Source organism: Pseudophryne corroboree, chromosome 8 (genome assembly GCF_028390025.1).
Source record: "Pseudophryne corroboree isolate aPseCor3 chromosome 8, aPseCor3.hap2, whole genome shotgun sequence".
Lineage (NCBI taxonomy): Eukaryota > Metazoa > Chordata > Amphibia > Anura > Myobatrachidae > Pseudophryne > Pseudophryne corroboree.
In genome coordinates, this window is record NC_086451.1 from 375,478,662 (window position 1) to 375,497,946 (window position 19,285).

Genomic DNA, 19,285 nt, shown 5'->3' on the forward strand with positions numbered 1-19,285 from the left:
AGGGGCCCAAAGCCAGCGTGGCATGTAATGAGTCGATAAGGTTCGTATCTAGCGCCCTGCTTGTCTGGATATCTGTTATGGCAGCAAGGTTGTAAAGGAGGTAAAACCCCAAACTTCTAGAAGTATACAAAGTGGAGATATACAACTGCGCCTGAGTCAATTATCATAATAAATGTGTACACAAATAACTGTCATGAGTGTTGTTAATGATATATTATTAATATAAATATCAATTGAAATGATGACCTACACAATGTATTCTTTTAGGAATTAAAACGTATCTTTAATCAAAAAAGTGGTGTATTAAATTCACCTGATGCATGCATATAGGAATATAGTGAAAAGTTTAAAAGAAAAAATGGGGGGGTTTGAGGTTTGGGGGAAGAAAAACAATTTCTGCAGTGTTTAAGGGGAGGAAAGCAATAACAGAAACATTACTGTTTAGTAGGTTTGGAAGTGATAAACACTGCAGTGATTACTCTGTAATACACTCAGACCGGTGGCGTCCCACCTCTGTAGTGATATTGTCCTTCTGAATATCTATATAACCAGAGCCGATGAGGTAGTATATGCAAATGTCCTGTGGAGGTTCCAGAAGAGAATGACTTACTCGGCATCTGCGATCAGTTCAGTCCGTTTAGTTCCTGGTTTGACGTCACAAACACACCCAGCGTTCGCCCAGACACTCCCCCGTTTCTTCAGCCACTCCCGCGTTTTTTCGCACACACCCATAAAACGGCCAGTTTCCGCCCAGTAACACCCACTTCCTGTCAATCACATTACGATCACCAGAACGAAGAAAAAGCCGTGAGTAAAATACCTAACTGCATAGCAAATTTACTTGGCGCAGTCGCAGTGCGGACATTGCGCATGCGCAGTTAGCGTAAAATCGCTGCGATGCGAAGAAAAATACCAAGCGAACAACTCGGAATGACCACCCATGTTCTAAATGTTGCTGAACTGCATCACACAGAATAAAATTAATTTCCAACTAATTCCCAAATGTAATAGCCAGCGTTTTGCCGGCATTGACGTAATTGATGTGAAATAGCTGCTAGATTTAAAGCGGTGATAAGTTTTAATGCAAAATCAAGTTGGTTGTGCCTTAAAACGTATTGCTGCTTTACATGTGTAACACCCCCACAAATACGGTGCCGGAAACTTAAACTAATTGTGCGGGTGATTATATGAATCAGGTTCGGGTGATCAGAGTGGCATACCTGCTTTACCCCTCAGACACAATGACAAACACATAAATACAGGATCCAACTCCATTTTATTATTTTAACAAAAATTTACAGGATTCACAGCAGGTATAATGCAGGGACAGGTAAGCAAGCTGGTTACTAAATAAAGCACAGTCTCGTACAACCAGTGTGAACAGTTCAGCAGGTATAATGCAGGGACAGGTAAGCAAGCTGGTTACTAAGTAAAGCACAGTCTTGTACAACCAGTGTGAACAGTTCAGCAGGTATAATGCAGGGACAGGTAAGCAAGCTGGTTACTAAATAGAGCACAGTCTGGGCGAAGCTTGCATAAAAGAACTATCAGTACCAGCATTCCTTAATAGCAAATAAATGCATTAACATTAGCTTTCACACTGCTGGGCGGAGCTTGCATAAAAGAACTATCAGTACCAGCATTCCTTAATAGCAGATAAATCATCAACATTGGCTTTCACACTGCTGGGCGGAGTTTGCATAAAAGAACTATCAGTACCAGCATTCCTTAACAGCAAATAAATGCATTAACATTAGCTTTCACACTGCTGGGCGGAGTTTGCATAAAAGAACTATAAGTACCAGCATTCCTTAATAGCAGATAAATTCATTATTAACATTAGCTTTCACACTGCTGGGCGGAGCTTGCATAAAAGAACTATCTCCCGCATTGATTATTGTAATAGTCTCCTGACCGGTCTTCCCAAACATAGGCTCTCACCACTACAATCCATTTTGAATGCAGCTACGAGGCTAATCTTCCTTGCCAGACGTTCATCGTCTGCAGATCCGCTCTGTCAGTCCCTCCATTGGTTACCGCTATTCTACCGTATTAAATATAAAATACTTTTACTCACATACAAGGCTATTAACCAAACTGCACCAACATACATCTCTTCACTCATCTCAAAATATCTCCTTACCCGACCTCTCCGCTCTGCACAAGATCTACGTCTCTCATCCACACGCATTACTATACTATATACTGCGCTATATAAGAAACTGTTAATAAATAATAATAATAATAATAATAAAAATAAATCGGTACCAGCATTCCTTAGTAGCAGATAAATGCATTAACATTACCTTTCACACTGCTGGGCGGAGCTTGCATAAAAGAACTATCAGTACCAGCATTCCTTAGTAACAGATAAATACATTAACAATTCAGCGCAGCAGACAATTGCTTAAATATGTCCTGCGGGGCACCAATGAAGGGGAGCCTTCCCCCTTTTAAACAATATGTGGCCCAATATGCAAAGTTTTTGCAGCGAAAGGGGTTTAAATAGGGGCACAGGGGAATTAAGGGGAGCATAACCCCTTTTCATTAACCCCCAATACATATGCAGGGCACAGCACTAGTGGGGAGCCTCTCCCCCTGGAATACAGTATATTACCCCCATATTGCAGAGTCTTGGCAGCGGAATGGGTTAAATAGAGGGACACAGGGGTACTTAGGGGAGCCTAACCCCTTTTAACAATGTGTCCCCAATATACAGAGTTGTGGCAGCGGAAGTTGAATTACAGGGTCTTGCAGCGAAAGGGAATGGAGTGATCTTACCCTTGAGGCTGCTGCGCTTCTGCCACCTCGGAACTGCTCCTCATCTTTGGCACCACCCGGGATGCCAAGCACTGCACCGGGGATGCGCCCTTTACCAGATGTCCGCTGCTCGGTCTCCGCTCTGTACTGTCCTCGCCACCAGGGTCTTCTCCGTCTGCAGCCATCACCGGGTCCTCCTCTCGGCGCCGTCCTCCTCACCGCGCTGTCCTCTCTCACCGCTGGGGTCTTCTTCTTGCCGCAGGCTCTGGTCCACGCCGTCATCTCCCAGCCACCAGGGATCCACGCCGGGGGTCTTATTTCCAGGGACGTCCTCTATGATGCCTGCGCTCCCACTACCTGACACCAGCTGCCGCTCCTTGGGATCCAGGGGAAGGAGGTCATCGCTGCTGCACTGGATGGGCTGTGGTCTCTCCGGCTCAGCGCTCCAGTCTTTAGCCAGTGGCAGAACATCTCCGTGCTCCGTCCCTGCTGGCACTGACACGACCTGCTCCTCTCCCCAGGCAGGGTCTCTGGAATTCTCCTGGCTCTGGTGCTGCGGTCGCTGGTTCTCCCCTCGGCTCTTCTCTGCGCAGACGGCCCTCACAAACTGGCAGGCATCACCATTTCACCTGCGGCTGGGCAGCTTGGTTCTCCAGCGGGCACACCCGGAGTTCTGGCTCCCAGTAAGTGGCTCCACACTGCAGCATCTGGGCAGCACTCTTTTCTGCGAGGCACTACATAAGCCCCAGGTAGGCTCAGTCCCATTCCTCCGGGCTCCTCTGGCAGTGATCCTCCCAGCGCTGCATACTCCAGTCTTCAGGCTCTGGCCACTACATGGTTCCACTTCCCCAGGAACATATTCCCATTCCTTCAGGTGCTTCTCTCCTGCCCTGGGGATCAGCTTTTAAGGGTTCTGGTGCTCCTTCACCTCCCCTCTCCTCTATGATGACTGGCTCCCGGGGCCCCAGCAACAGACCACCCCCTGGTCACTCTGCCCTACAACCCAGGGGACCCAATCAGCTGGGGCCATACTTTCCCGGAATCTTTATGTTGCTGGGTAAGAGGTGACACACCAGAGAATTGGCGGCAAAATCCCTGTCCCAATCTGACAGGGAACATCACAGTTCAGCCCATGATCTACTCTGGGACTTGTAGTTCCACAATGTAAAAATAAAACAAAATAAAACAAGGGGTCCCCATTTTTTAAATAACTCCAGGGTATTACACATGTAGTCCCTGTCTTGCTGGAATTGCATGAGTGCCGGCAAATTGAGGGCTACTTCATTAGGATCTATCTATCTATCTATCTATCTATCTATCTGTCTATCTGTCTATCTATCTATCTGTCTATCTATTCTGTGGCAAAGTGAAATCCATGTAATAATAGAATAGTGTTTGGGTTCCCCCTACACTGACTATAATTGGTACCCAACACCTCTGTATGGTATTGGCATATTGTAGAGCTTACCTTTATGGATAAATTTTATCTTCTAAATTAAATATAGTAAACTTATATTATTCCATATATAGCTGTATTGTTGGTCTGATCTTCTTTGCTCTTAAAATTAATTGGATTCTCTTCTCTGCACTGTAGGCGTCTCCAGAACCTGTACCTGAGGAGAAGAACTTTAACACCACCACTGAGTAAGAGACTTTCATAGCTCCAGAAAACTTATTGTACTTTTAGTGCATATGATCTAAGTAGCACAATTAGGATTAGCAACTTTAATATGCAAATTTCCATAAAACAATTTACTATGCACAGCACAGACATACTATGGGCCTGATTCTAAGTTGGGAGTAAAGCAAAAAGGAGCAAGTAACATTGCACCTTGACAAAACCATGTTGCTCTACAGGTAAGGCAGATGTAAAATGTACATTTAGAGATTTAGGCCAGGTACACACTACCAATTATCGGGCCAATGGGAATAATTGGCCAATTGGCCTGGTAATTGGATAGTGTGTGTGCAGGATGATTGGCCCCAGTGGTGGTTGGGAGTGGGCAGGTGCCTCGGTCAGGGTTTTAGGGCAATGGGGGTAATGTCTCTGGGATCTATCACTACTAGGGGGTGGGGAAATGCAACTTGGGACATAGTGCTGCTGGGGGTTCTATTGCCCCTCAGGGTTGGGAGTTACTATTACAATGGGGGCCTATGGAGAGTGGCCTATGGCATTGTGAGAGCATGTTTTTTGTTCAATAACATATTTAAATCATTGTCAAAAGAAGTATTTTAAAATTAAGCTAGAAATTTTTTTATTTATTTTTTACATGCATAAATAAACATAACGAACTTAAATGACATTGTGGAATACGTTTCTCCATCACATGTAGTCATATGTATACTTTTACAATTTTTAGCAATAAAGAAATTATGGAAGAAAATACAGATCCACCACGTGAGGCACATCATGGTAAGCATCATTGCTAAAGCTCTGAAAGCCCTTTTTTGATTTAACATAAATACCTTTGGGGATCATATACCTATTCCTTAATAAGTAGTATATCTCATAAAGTTCTGCATCTGAATCAAAAGCACTATGTTTTTCTATCTTCTTTTTAAAAAAAAAGTCATTTCAAAATGATACAATATCAAGATATGTATAGAACACAATTCAGAAACCCTTGTATTACACATTTAAACCAGTAGTTAAATTACTAAAGATTTTAATAACAGCGATTCCTCCAAATACACAGATACTTTACATGAATGTCTAGATAGATAGATAGATAGATAGATAGATAGATAGATAGATAGATAGATAGATAGATAGATATCTACAAAAAGGATTTGAATGTTATCATTATAATTGGAGAAATAATTAGCAGTAATATACTGATGATAATTGTTTTTGTTTTCTTTATCTCTAAATTAAATAATAATTTTGGGATAAAGCCTGTTTGTCTTAATAAGATACATATTAGTACTGGACTTCCAACTTGAAATAATTCACATTAATTGTAAAAGCAACATAAAATGGAGGGCAGTGGACACCCCCAATAGGTGTATATTCAGTTAACATATAAAAGACGGGGTGAGATTACATGGGAATTTACTTTACTAATATACACTGCTCAAAAAAATAAAGGGAACACTTAAACAACACAATGTAACTCCAAGTCAATCACACTTCTGTGAAATCAAACTGTCCACTTAGGAAGCAACACTGATTGACAATCAATTTCACATTCTGTTGTGCAAATGGAATAGACAATAGGTGGAAATTATAGGCAATTAGCAAGACACCCCCAATAAAGGAGTTGTTCTGCAGGGGATGACCACAGACCACTTCTCAGCTCCTATGCTTTCTGGCTGATGTTTTGGTCAATTTTGAAAGCTGTTAGTGCTTTCACTCTAGTGGTAGCATGAGACGGAGTCTACAACCCACACAGGTGGCTCAGGTAGTGCAGGTCATCCAGGATGACACATCAATGCGAGCTGTGGCAAGAAGGTTTGCTGTGTCTGTCAGCGTAGTGTCTAGAGCATGGAGGCACTACCAATAGACAGGCCAGTACATCAGGAGATGTGGAGGAGGCCGTAGGAGGGTAACAACCCAGCAGCAGGACCGCTACCTCCGCCTTTGTGCAAGGAAGAACAGGAGGAGCACTGCCAGAGCCCTGCAAAATGACCTCCAGCAAGCCTCAAATGTGCATGTGTCTACTCAAACGATCAGAAACAGACTCCATGAGGGTGGTTTGAGGGCCCGACTTCCACAGGTGGGGGTTGTGCTTACAACCCAACACTGTGCAGGATGTTTGGCATTTGCAGAGATCACCAAGATTGGCAAATTCGCACTGGCGCCCTGTGCTCTTCACAGATGAAAGTAGGTTCTCACTGAGCACATGTGACAGACGTGACAGAGTCTGGAGATGCCAAAGAGAACGTTCTGCTGCCTGCAACATCCTCCAGCATGGTCGGTTTGGCAGTGGCTCAGTAATGGTGTGGGGTGGCATTTCTTTGGTGGGGCCGACCAGCCCTCCATGTGCTCGCCAGAGGTAGCCTGACTGCCATTAGGTACCGAGATGAGATCCTCAGACACCTTGTATGACCATATGCTGGTGCGGTTAGCCCTGGGTTCCTCCTAATGCAAGACAATGCTAGACCTCATGTGGCTGGAGTGTGTCAGCAGTTCCTGCAAGATGAAGGTATTGATGCTATGGACTGGCCCGCCCGTTCCCCAGACCTGAATCCAATTGAGCACATCTGGGACATCATGTCTCGCTCCATCCACCAATGCCACGTTGCACCACAGACTGTCCAGGAGTTGGCGAATGCTTTAGTCCAGGTCTGGGAGGAGATCCCTCAGGAGACCATCCGCCACCTCATCAGGAGCATGCCCAGGCGTTGTAGAGAGTTCATACAGGCTCGTGGAGGCCACACACACTACTGAGCCTCATTTTGACTTGTTTTAAGGACATTACATCAAAGTTGGATCAGCCTGTAGTGTGTTTTTCCACTTTAATTTTGAGTGTGACTCCAAATCCAGACCTCCATGGGTTAATACATTTGAATTCCATTGATCATTTTTGTGTGATTTTGTTGTCAGCACATTCAACTATGTAAAGAACAAAGTATTTAATAAGAATACTTCATTCATTCAGATCTAGGATGTGTTATTCTAGTGTTACCTTTATGTTTTTGAGAAGTGTGTATATATATATATATATATATATATATATATATATATATATATATATATAAAGGTTAAATCACATATATAAAGTATATTGCAAATGTATATAAATCCTGGAGCTGGATGATTAGTTCAGTAAAATATATAATTAAAAACAATGTGTCTCCTTTGCCAAGAGAAGGTTTAGGCTACTCCCCCCCCCCCTCCCATGCATTCCTAATGAGCAGTAAAAGTATCGTGCAAACGAGTACAAAGATCTAATTGATTGCGGATTTCCACGTAGACAAATACTCGATCTGCACACCAGTGAATTTATTGTAGTTACTGAACGGGACTGCACTGAAATGCAAAGGGAGTCTGCAGGTCTGAAAGAAACTGCAGGAGACTCACCCTGGCTATTACCAAACCATCACACGGTTACCCACATGGAAAAGGTACTTTGTGAACATCAGTGAATTGTCCTAACACTGAGCGGGACAAAACTGAAGTATTTAGCTATCCCCCAATACTTATACTTGGTTAGCATCCCGATGTACAGGATCCCGACACTGTTAGGGTAAGTATTTTGGCATGTGGTTAGCATACCAACTGTCGGTATCCTGGCAGTCACAACACAGATGCAGAGATCCCAAAGGGGGCGCCATACCACCGTTGGTATACCGGCGAGGTAGGTGATTCCCCCTCTATGGGTGTCCACGACACCCATAGAGGGAGAATAGAACCTGTGGTGAGCGTACACCGTGCCTGCAGCATGGCGAGCGCAGTGAGCCCACAAGGGGCTTTGTTGCGCTTGCCCCTCTGCCAGCATTCCACCGCTTGGGATGCCGATGTTGAGATAGTGACATTCGGCATCCCGGGCGGCCGTATTACATACCGAACCCAGTACAGCCTAACTCTAACTTACATTTGGGATGTCATCTGTTGGGATTCCAGCGACAGCATTCTGCCAGCTGTTGGGATTCTGGCGCCAGGTCTTCTGACTGCCAGTATCCCGTATGTTAGGATGACAACAATATACCCTTTTACTGCTCATAAGGAATCATAGGGATATGGAAACCTAAACCTTCTCTTGCCAAAGGAGACACATTGTTCTTTATGAAATATCTTTTACTTGAACTAATCATCCAGCTCAAGATTTATATACATTTGCAATGTACTTTATATATGTGACCTTTTTTAGGTATATTTTAGTAAAATAAGTTTTCATGTAAATAAATTAACACGTAATATACACCAATTGCGCTGTTTTATGTTTTCTATATATTCTTTTGGTACATGCCAGGATATTACCTGGAGATTTAACAGCTGCAAAAAGAGTATATGGAATGTTTTATTTTACTCATACTGATTATACAATATAAATTTATATAAGTATCAAGTGTGACTTCCGGTTCTGGCTGCCCGATGAGCGGTAGCTGAGCGTGTAAGTTCCGCTGACTGGACACCCTCTCAGCGATCTCACGGCTCCCCAGAGCCTCCCACACACACCTAAGTCACAGCACTGGTGCAGTGATTAAGGCTGCTGTATGGACAAGTACTTCACCGTAATGCCGGGTAGTAAGCATTGCGCTCACAGCAGGAGAAGGACCGGTGCCGCACTGAATCCAAGATGGCGCTGGACGCCAACTCCAACACTTTACTGCATGACTCTGCCGCCGAGCTCCCTGATGATAGCTCATCACAACATGATTTTACTGATCCCTCTGAAGGGGATTCCTTACCGGATTTTCCCATAGTTGCTGACAAGGTAACACAGCAAATGGATGCCCCAGTCACATACAGGGACATGGTCAGCGCAGTTATAGAAGCCACAGGTGCGCTGTTCAAAGCTCAGACTGCAGACATAAATAAGCAGATCTTGCAACTATCACAAAGAATCCTTCATACTGAACACAGACTGGATGAAACATTTGCATATGTCCCTACTTTAAAAACATCTGCTAGTAAATAAAGCAGAAGCAGAAAAGGATATTTATGCCCTTCATAACAGGGTCCAAGATTTGGAAAATCGTGCACAGCAAAATAACTTGAGGCTTCCGGAATCAGTTATGGGACAAGAACTGTATGACTTTATTCGTATTACACTTCCTCGACTTCTGACCTGGTAATCGTATTACACTTCTGACCTGGTAATCGAAAGAGCACACAGATTAGGCCCCCAACATCCACAAGAGGGCGCCAGACCCATGGTAGTCATCTTTAAACCTCTTAACTTTGCTTACAAAGAACTAATCTGGACAGCTTCCCGCAGGAATTGGAATCTTAAATGGGACAATCATAAAATACTATTATTTCCATACTATTCAGTGGAACTAACCAAGGCAAGGAAGGATTTCGCACCTCTCTTCTCTCATCTAATACAGGACGGTCAAAAGTTTGATCCCTGCTAGATTACGCTTATACAACGGGATTTCCTATAGGGACTTACTATCTGTGCATGATGTGGAAGCATTCCTGTGGGAACGCAGTGTAACTCCTGCTCCTGAGGCTAATTTGTCTGATTGTGACTGATGTTAACTCTGCTCATGTTTTCGCTCTTCAGGATGGTGATATATATACAGTATTTCTCTTACGTCCTAGAGGACACTGGGAATCCATTTAGTACCATGGGGTATAGATGGGTCCACTAGGAGCCATGGGCACTTTAAGAATTTGATAGTTTGCATTGGCTCCTCCCTCTATGCCCCTCCTACCAGACTCAGTTTAGAAAATGTACCCGGAGGAGCCGGTCACACTTATGGAAGCTCCTGAAGAGTTTTCAACATTTCTTTTATCTGTTTGTTATTTCCAGGCAGGACTGGTTGGCACCAGCCTGCCTGCTTCATGGGACTTAGGAGGGGGGATGGCCCAACCTCTTGAAGGGTTAATGGTCCCGTTCCCTGCTGATAGGACACTAGCTCCTGAGGGAACTATTTGCAAGCCCCACCACTGCGAGCGTACATTCCTGCAGCACGCTGCCACTCCTAACAGAGCCAGAAGAGTGAAGAGTGGTGAGTACTAAGCCGGTGTCCCAGTTAGCAGGTCGCCGGCCATTATGGCGGCTTGAGGGTACGGAGACGCATGGCTTCTACATGGGGTGGCTGGGTCTCCAAACTCAGTACACAGTGCAGATGCACAGCTTCTGAGCGGGTGAACTGAGTCTTAGTACACTGTACACAGTACCCACACTTGCAACCACAGACTTAAAAGGGGACTGACTCCATTTTAAGCACTAAATCACCTCAGCCAGTATAAAAAAAGCGCAAAGACCGTGCGCCATTGAGGGGGCGGGGCTTCTCTATGAGCAGATCCAGCAGCTCACCAGCGCCATTTTCCCTCTGCAGTGGACACAGACGCTGACTGACAGGGATGAGCAGCTCCTCCGGAGTGACTCCAGATTACCTCAGCGGTAACAGGGGGTCATAGCAGGGGGGGAGTGATTTTTAGTGTACTGTACCAATCTGGGTACTTAGTCTGCATCTGCGGGAAGGATGGTTAGAAGGTTGGAGGAGATTTTAAACTAGGTGTCTGGGGTGGAGGGGTTAGCTAGAAACTACTGGTCAAGCAGTGAGAATAGTAAAGATGGTTGTAGTAAACCAAATGGGGGTGGAGAAGGCGGTAGGGAAAGAGCAGACTTCACGGCCATTAATATGGGTACTAATAAGGGTATTACCAAGGGTATTGCCAGATCACTGACTAGTGACGTTTATGGGTCACCGTTACTGCATACAGAAAATGATGTCCCTAGTGCAAGGAGAAATACTTATCTTTATTGTATGTATGTAGATGCTAGAAGCCTAACAGGTAAAAAGGGGGAACTAGAAATCCTTGCCACAAGCAATCAGTACAATATTATAGGCATTACTGAAACCTGGTGGGGTGAATCTCATGACTTGTCAGTATGGAGGGTTATACGCTGTTCAGGAGAGACAGCTCAAACAAACTGGGTGGAGGGGTTTTGTTTTTACATAAAGCTGTTTTTAAAACCTGATGTATGGAGGATATTCATGAGGAAACTGTAAAAACCGTTGAGACGTTATGGGTTTAAATTACATGCAGGGGGAAGGGAAAGAAAAAGATAGTAGTGAGGCTATGTTACAAGCCCCGTGGCATTAATATATCTGATGAGGAAATGTTGCTGAAGCAAATTGATAAAGCGGCAGGATCAGGCTACGTAATAGTGATGGGAGATTTTAACTATCCGGAGATAAATTGGACAAACGATTCATGCGATACTGCTAGGGGTAATATGTTTTTAAACACACTAAATGATAACTACTTACTTCAACTAATCGAGGAACCAACTAGGTACAATGCAATCTTAGACCTGTTATTGAAAAACAATGGGGATTTGATATCAAATATTATAGTAGGGGAGCCCATAGGAAACAGTGACCACAATATGGTCACATTCAATATCAATTTTCATAAGCAGTCCTATATAGATTCAACTAGGACTCTGAACTTCAGCAAATCCAACTTTGACATGATGAGTGCTTTAAGGGATACTGAATGGGAAATTTTGTTTCAAGGAAAAAACACTACGGAGAAATGGGAGGTGTTAAAATCACTGCTCGATGAGATTACTCATAAATGTATTCCCATGGGCAGCAAACAAAGGACTAAAAACTACAAACCAATGTGGCTTAACAAAAATATTAAGGAATTAATGGGCAGAAAAAGGTGAGCATTCAGAAAATACAAATCAGATGGGAAGGCGGAGTCATTCCAGTAATATAAGGTCTGCAACAAAATATGTAAAAAAGAAATAAGAACGGCTAAAGTACAGTAGAATCTGAAAAGCTAGTAGCAAAGGAAAGTAAATCAAACCCCAATTTTTTTTTAAATATATCAACAGCAAAAGATTGAAGAAGGAGATCATAGGCCCTTTAAAGGACAAACTGGGAGGCTTAATAAAAATGATAACGACATAGCGGATACATTAAACAAGTTTTTTTCATTGGTATTTCCAATAGAGGATAATGTCCTACTGCTTACTGCTTAGTGCTTATTTAAGTGAGCAGGAAGTCTGTGACCGATTGAAAAAAATTAAGATTAATAAGTCACCTGGTCCAGATGGTATTCATCCAAGGGTTCTCATGGAGTTACACTCCGAATTAGCAAGACCTCTATTTTTAATCATCAATGATTCACTTACATCAGGCATGGTTCCCAAAGACTGGCGTATAGCGGAAGCAGTGCCAATCTTCAAAAAGTAAAGTAAAGCTGAACCAGGCAATTATAGACCAGTTAGTCTTACATCTATAGTGAGGAAAGTCCTAGAAAGTATTCTGAGGGATAGTGTACAGATAATCCTTGAAGCCAAAACGATTATTATTAGGAACCAACACGGATCTGTGAAGGATAGATCATGTCAAACAAACTTACTAGGCTTTTATGAAACAGTGCGAACCTTGATCAGGGTAAGGTGGTGGATGTAATATTTTTAGACTTTGCTAAAGCTTTCGACACAGTGCCACACATGAGACTTATCTATAAGTTACATGAACTAGGGCTAGGGAGCACAATATACACTTGGGTTAGTAACTGGTTCGATAATACGGAGCAGTGCATTGTGGTAAATGGAACTTTTTCAAATTGGACTGAAGTATTAAGTGGTGTGCCACAAGGGTCTGTACTCGGACCGCTATTGTTCAACATTTTCATTAACGATCTAGCAGAAGGTCTAGAGAGCATGGTGTAAATTTTTGCAGATGATACCAAACTATGTAAGGTTATAAATTCGGAGGCAGATGCTGAGTCTCTTCAGAACAATTAATTTAAACTGAAATCATGGGCAGCAAAATGGAGAATGAGGTTCAATACAGACAAGTGTAAGGTGATGCACCTTGGTAGCAAGAACAAAAATAACACCTACATACTTAATGGGGTGATTTTAGGGGACTCCATACTGGAAAAAGATTTAGGTGTTCACATAGATAAAAAAAAACTTAGCAGCAGCACCCAATGTAGGATAGCAGCAAAAAAGGCAAACAAGGTACTAGAATGCATAAAGAGGGGTATTGATGCAAGGGATGAGAGTGTTATACTCCCACTAAATAAAGCCCTAGTGAGGCCCCATCTGGAATACTGTGCACAATTTGGGGCACCCTACTACAAAAAGGATATCCTGGAACTAGAAAAGGTTCAGAGGCGGGCGACCAAACTAATTAAGGGGATGGAGACGCTGGAATACCAGGAAAGACTTGCAAGGCTTGACATGTTCACAGTAGAAAAGAAGAGATTAAGAAGGGACATGATCAACATTTATAAATATTTAAGGGGACAATACACAGAGCTTTCGGGAGATCTGTTTTTGTTAAGACCAGCACAGAAAACACGTGGACACCCGCTTAGGTTAGTGGAGAGGAGATTCCGCACACAGAGGCGGTAAGGATTTTTCACAGTAAGGACAATACGAGTTTGGAAATCCCTGCCTGAGAAAGTAGTAATGGCAGATTCGGTCAATACTTTTAAGAATGGGCTAGATACATTCCTAATGGATAAGGATATACAGGGTTATGCTGGATAGATCACGTAACATAGTTTTAATAAAATGAGGAAATACAACACAATGGGCGACTTTATCAACATATAAAATTACTCCTGAAAATAATACAGAGTAGGAGAACAAATAGGTTGAACTCGACGGACGGATTGTCTTTTTTTAATCTCACAAACTATGTAACTATGACCCGGCTAAGCTTGGCATTAGCTGTAAGGGTACTGTGTGCTGGCTCCATACTATCTCTGTGTCTTTCTGGAAGGGCTCTTTGTGGGTTAATTGTGCTTTTAACCTTTTCCTGTGTGTGTGCTGTCACATTTACAATATGTCTGGCAAAGAGTGTGTTTCATGTAAGGCAGAGTATTCCTCTTCCCCAGGGGGCTCATTACTGTGTACTCTGTGTAGTGCACCTTCCCAGGCTAGCAGAGCTGAGCCAGCATGGCTGGACTCCATTAAGGGAATGATTTCCAATATTTCTACTAAATTGTCCCGCAATGAGAAAGAGATGCAATACTTAAGACAGTCTATGGATGAGTTTATGAAAAGAGACTCAGTTCCCAAACCAGCGTCTCAGACCCTTGCTATTTGTCCGCAAAAACATACTTTAGCCCATATCCTGCAGTCTGACTCTGATGAGGAAGGGTCAGATATAGAGGAGGGAGAGGTGGACTCAGAGGTAGGGGAGGTTACTCTGTCACAGGGAATAAAGGCTCTCATAGAAGCTATCAAATACGTTCTGCAGATCCCTGACTAGGTGACAGAGGAGTGTGAGTAATCTTATTTTAATATAAAAAAGTATTCCTCAGTCACTTTTCCTGTGTCAAAGGAACTGAAAACCCTGTTTGAAGAACCGTGGGTTAATCCTGATAGGAAATTTCAAATCCCTAAGAGGTTACTCTCATCCTTTCCTTTTCCTCCCGAGGATAGGAAAAAATGGGAAAAAGTGGGTGGATTACTAAAGCCATTGCTATATGGTCAGGTAACCTAATTGAGGGGTTAGATCCCTTATCTAGGGGGGAGATTATTTTACTCCTGAAATTTATACAGGATTCTGCAAACTTTATGGTGGAAGCCATAAAAGAAATAGGCTTGCTTGATGCACGCGCCACTACTATGGCAGTGTCAGCATGCAGGGGCTTATGGCTATGCCAGTGGACTGCTGATGCAGACTCCAGGAAAGGCATGAAAGGCCTACCAGTCACAGTAGAGGCCTTATTTGGAGATGAACTAGACAAATGGATCTCCAAAGCTACTGCATGTAAGTTCACATATCTTCCTTCTGCCGCTCCCCCAGCCCGGAAGGCTTACTCAGCTTCCAATTTACAGTCCTTTCAGACGGCAAAGTTCAAGGGCAAAACCAGAGGTTTTTCTACAGCCACCAGAGGCGCTAGAGGTAAACCACGCAAACCAGCAACTGCCGGTTCTCAGGAACAGAGTTCAAGCTCTGCTTCCTTAAAGCCTTCAGCATGACGGTGGACCGCAAGGCCTGGTGGGTGGGAGACCAGCTAAAATTCTTCAACCACATCTGGACAAGTTCGTGCCAGGATCCCTGGGTCATAAATCTTATTTCCCAGGGCTACAGACTGGAGTTCCAGGAGCTCCCACCTCACAGATTCTTCAAATCAGGCTTACCAGTTTTACAGGAGGCAAGAAGAAGAGAAAAAAAGGGCTGTACTATCAGTGCACACCGATAGTACAGCCCTTTTTTTCTCTTCTTCTTGCATCCATTATAGCTGTAGTTGGTAGCACCCCCACTAAGAATGGTACGTACCAACAATCTATAGGGGTTCTCTGTGGAACTTTTGTTCCAAACTTCTATCTAATTAATTGTGTGTGTGCAGATACACTATTACTACTTACAGTTTTACAGGAGGCAAGTATAACTTTACCGGACGCCATACAAAAACTGGTACAGACTCAGGTCATTGTTCCAGTTCCACCTCATCTGCACAACAAGGGGTATTATTCCAACTTGTTTGTAGTACCAAAACCAGTCGGTTCGGTAAGACTGATTTTGAACCTCAAGTTGTTGAACCCATAATTATGAGTGTTCAAATTTAAGGAGTCTCTGAGAGCAGTGATCTCAGGTCTGGATGAAGGGGAATTCCTAGTATCTCTGGATATCAAGGATGCGTACCTTCACATTCCGATCTGGCTGCCTCATCAGGCTTAACTACGGTTTGCACTGCAGGACTGTCCCTACCAGTTCCAGGCCCTGCCATTTGGTCTCTCCATGGCACCGAGGGTGTTCACCAAGGTGATTGCAGAGATTATGTTTCTCCTCCGCAAACAGGGAGTAAACATAATTTCGTACCTGGACGTTCATCTGATAAAGGCGCCATCCAGGGAGAGGTTGTTAGACAGCATTGGCCTCTCAACCAGACTACTCTGGGATCACGGGTGGATTCTGAACCTTCTGAAATCTCACCTAGAGCCAACATGGAGGTTTCCATTCCTGGGAATGATACTGGACACAGAATCACAGAAAGTGTTCCTTCCGTTGGAAAAGGCATTGGTAATCCAGTCGATGGTTCAGGATGTCCTGAAGCCAACCCGGATATCGGTGCAGCTATGCATTCACCTTCTGGGGAAAATGGTAGCCTCTCACGAGGCACTTCAGTACAGAAGGTTTCATGCAAGACCCTTTCAGCTCGATCTGTTAGACAAATGGTCCGGATCGCATCTTCACATGCACCAGAGGATCCATCTGTTGCCAAAAGCCAGGATTTCTCTACTATGGTGGCTTCAGACTTCTCACCTAATCAAGGGTCAGTGGTTCTGGATTCAGAATTGGATTCTGCTAACCACAGACGCAAGCTTCAGAGGTTGGAGAGCAGTCACCTAGGGGGTGCAATTTCAGGGAAGATGGTCAAGTCAGGAAGTCGTCCTTCCAATCAACATTCTGGAACTCAGGGCTACAGTATATACAATGCCCTTATGCAGGCCTCATATCTTCTTAAAGAGCAGGCCATTCAGGTCCAGTCGGACAATGCGATGGCGGTAACGTACATAAAGCCACAGGGCGAAACGAAAAGCAGAGCAGCAATGTCAGAGGTGTCAAGAATTCTCCTCTGGGCAGAAAAACACGCTGTGGCATTGTCATCGGTCTTCATTCCGGAGGTAGACAACTGGGAAGCAGACTTCCTCAGCAGACATGACCTGTACCCGGGGGAGTGGGGCCTTCACCCGGAGGTGTTCAAGTGCTTGACACATCGGTGGGGATATCCACAGATCGACATGATGGACTCTCGTATCAACAAGAAGCTCAACCGGTATTGTTCCAGGTCGAGAGACCCACAGACAGTGGCGGTAGATGCCTTGATGACTCCATGGGTCTGTCAGATGGTGTACCTGTTTCCTCCACTTCCTCTGATCCCAAGATTTCTAAAAAGTATAAAAAGGGAAAAGGTTCAAGCAATACTCATTGCTCCGGACTGGCCAAGAAGAGCCTGGTATGCGGACCTTCTGGAGATGCTCCTCGAAGATCTGTGGCCTCTTCGCGAGAATCTTCTACAACAGGGCCCGTTTGTCTATCAAGACTTACCGTGGCTACGTTTAACGGCATGGAAGTTGAACGGCTGATTCTAGCCAGGAGGGAGATCCCTGACAAGGTCATCCCAACTATGATCCAAGCCAGGCAGGGGGTTATGTCTAAATATTACCACCGTATTTGGAAAAAATACGTCACTTGGTGTGAGAGCAGACAATATTCTGTGGTGGAATTTCATCTGGGATGTTTCCTGCTTTTTCTGCAGTCAGGTGTGGATGTGGGCCTACGTCTAGGCTCCACAAAAGTCCAGATGTCGGCTTTGTCCATTTTCTTCCAGAAACAATTGGCTTCTCTCCCTGAGGTCCAGACATTCTTGAAAGGTGTTCTTCACATCCAACCTCCCTTTGTGCCTCCAACGGCCCCTTAGGTTTTCAATTTGGTGCTGCAGTTCCTCCAATCAGACTGGTTTGAACTGTTACAGGAAGTAGACGTAAAATATCTTACGTGTCAGACCATCACACTGTTGGCCTTGGCTTCAGCAAGATGTGTGTCAGAGCTGGGGGCATTGTCTCACAAGAGCCCCTATTTAATTTTCCGTAAGGACAGAGCTGAACTCAGAACTCGTCAGCAATTTCTATCTAAAGTGGTGTCTGCGTTTCACATCAACCAACCTATTGTGGTTCCGTTTGTTACTGACACCTCTGCTACTTCAAAGTCTTTGGATGTTGTGAGGGCTTTGAAAGTGTATGTAAAACGAACAGCTCATCACAGAAAATCGGACTCGCTGTTTGTTCTTTATGTTCCCAATAAGATTGGGTGTCCTGCTTCAAAGCAGTCCATTGTGCGCTGGATCAGGCTCACTATCCAGCATGCTTATTCCACGGCAGGATTGCTGGTTCCAAAATCTGTACAGGCACACTCTACTAGGTCGGTGGGTTCTTCTTGGGCGGCTGCCCGGGGTGTATCGGCTTTACAGCTCTGCCAAGCAGCCACTTGGTGAGGTTTGAACATGTTTGCTAAGTTTTACAAGTTTGACACTTTGGCCTCTGAGGGCCTTCAGTTTGGTTTGGGAGCTTTGGTACTTCCCCATGGTACTAAATGGATTCCCAGTATCCTCTAGGACATAAGAGAAAATAGGATTTTAATTACCTACCAGTAAATCCTTTTCTCGTAGTCCGTAGAAGATACTGGGCGCCCGCCCGGTGCTTCGTACTTCTTGCACTGTTACATGGTTAAGTAGTCTTATTTGGTTCAGCTGTTGCTGTTCCTGGTTTCAAGTTTGGTTAGCATGGCTTTCCTCTTGTTTTGTGTGTGCTGGTTCGGAATCTCACCACTATCCTTTTATATCCTTCTCTCAAAGTATATCCGTCTCCTCGGGCACAGTTTTCTAGACTGAGTCTGGTAGGAGGGGCATAGAGGGAGGAGCCAGCGCACACTATCAAATTCTTAAAGTGCCCATGGCTTCTAGTGGCTCTAAAAGTTGAAAGTTGGAATGTGGGAAGCATTAACTCCCCCCAAAAAAGAAAACAGATCCTACTGTATTTAAATATGCTACATATGGACCGTATTTTCCTACAGGAAACTCACCTTGTTTCCTCTGAGGTTCTTGGACAAACGGAAAGACCTCCCTTTGTCCCTGCTTGGGAGGGTGGAGGTGATCAAAACTGTACTTTTTCCAAAATTAACATACTTTATGCAAATACTCCCGGTGAGTTTATCTATGATAGATATTTCACACATTTCAAAGATATGCTCAGTGCTTATTTGGAGAACTAAAAAACCTAGACACTCCCAAGCTAAATTGAGATTGCAAAAGAAAGATGGTGGATTGGGCCTCCCTGACCTGGCCAAATACTCCCAAGCTATTTTAATTTGTTATGCCTTAGATTGGTTGCTTGAGTCAAGTTCGTATACAAAT

The 19,285-nt window shown here is 44.0% G+C and overlaps 1 long non-coding RNA gene across 2 annotated transcripts in view; it reads left to right on the forward strand.

The window, feature by feature from the left end:
* Positions 1 to 19,285, forward strand: part of LOC134947825 (uncharacterized) — a 64,279-nt gene that overhangs the window by 18,497 nt on the left and 26,497 nt on the right. For both annotated transcript variants that reach the window (XR_010182801.1, XR_010182802.1), the window contains exons 2-3: positions 4,355 to 4,404; positions 5,121 to 5,173. This is a non-coding gene — a long non-coding RNA (uncharacterized LOC134947825). The remainder of the gene's footprint in view (positions 1 to 4,354; positions 4,405 to 5,120; positions 5,174 to 19,285) is intronic.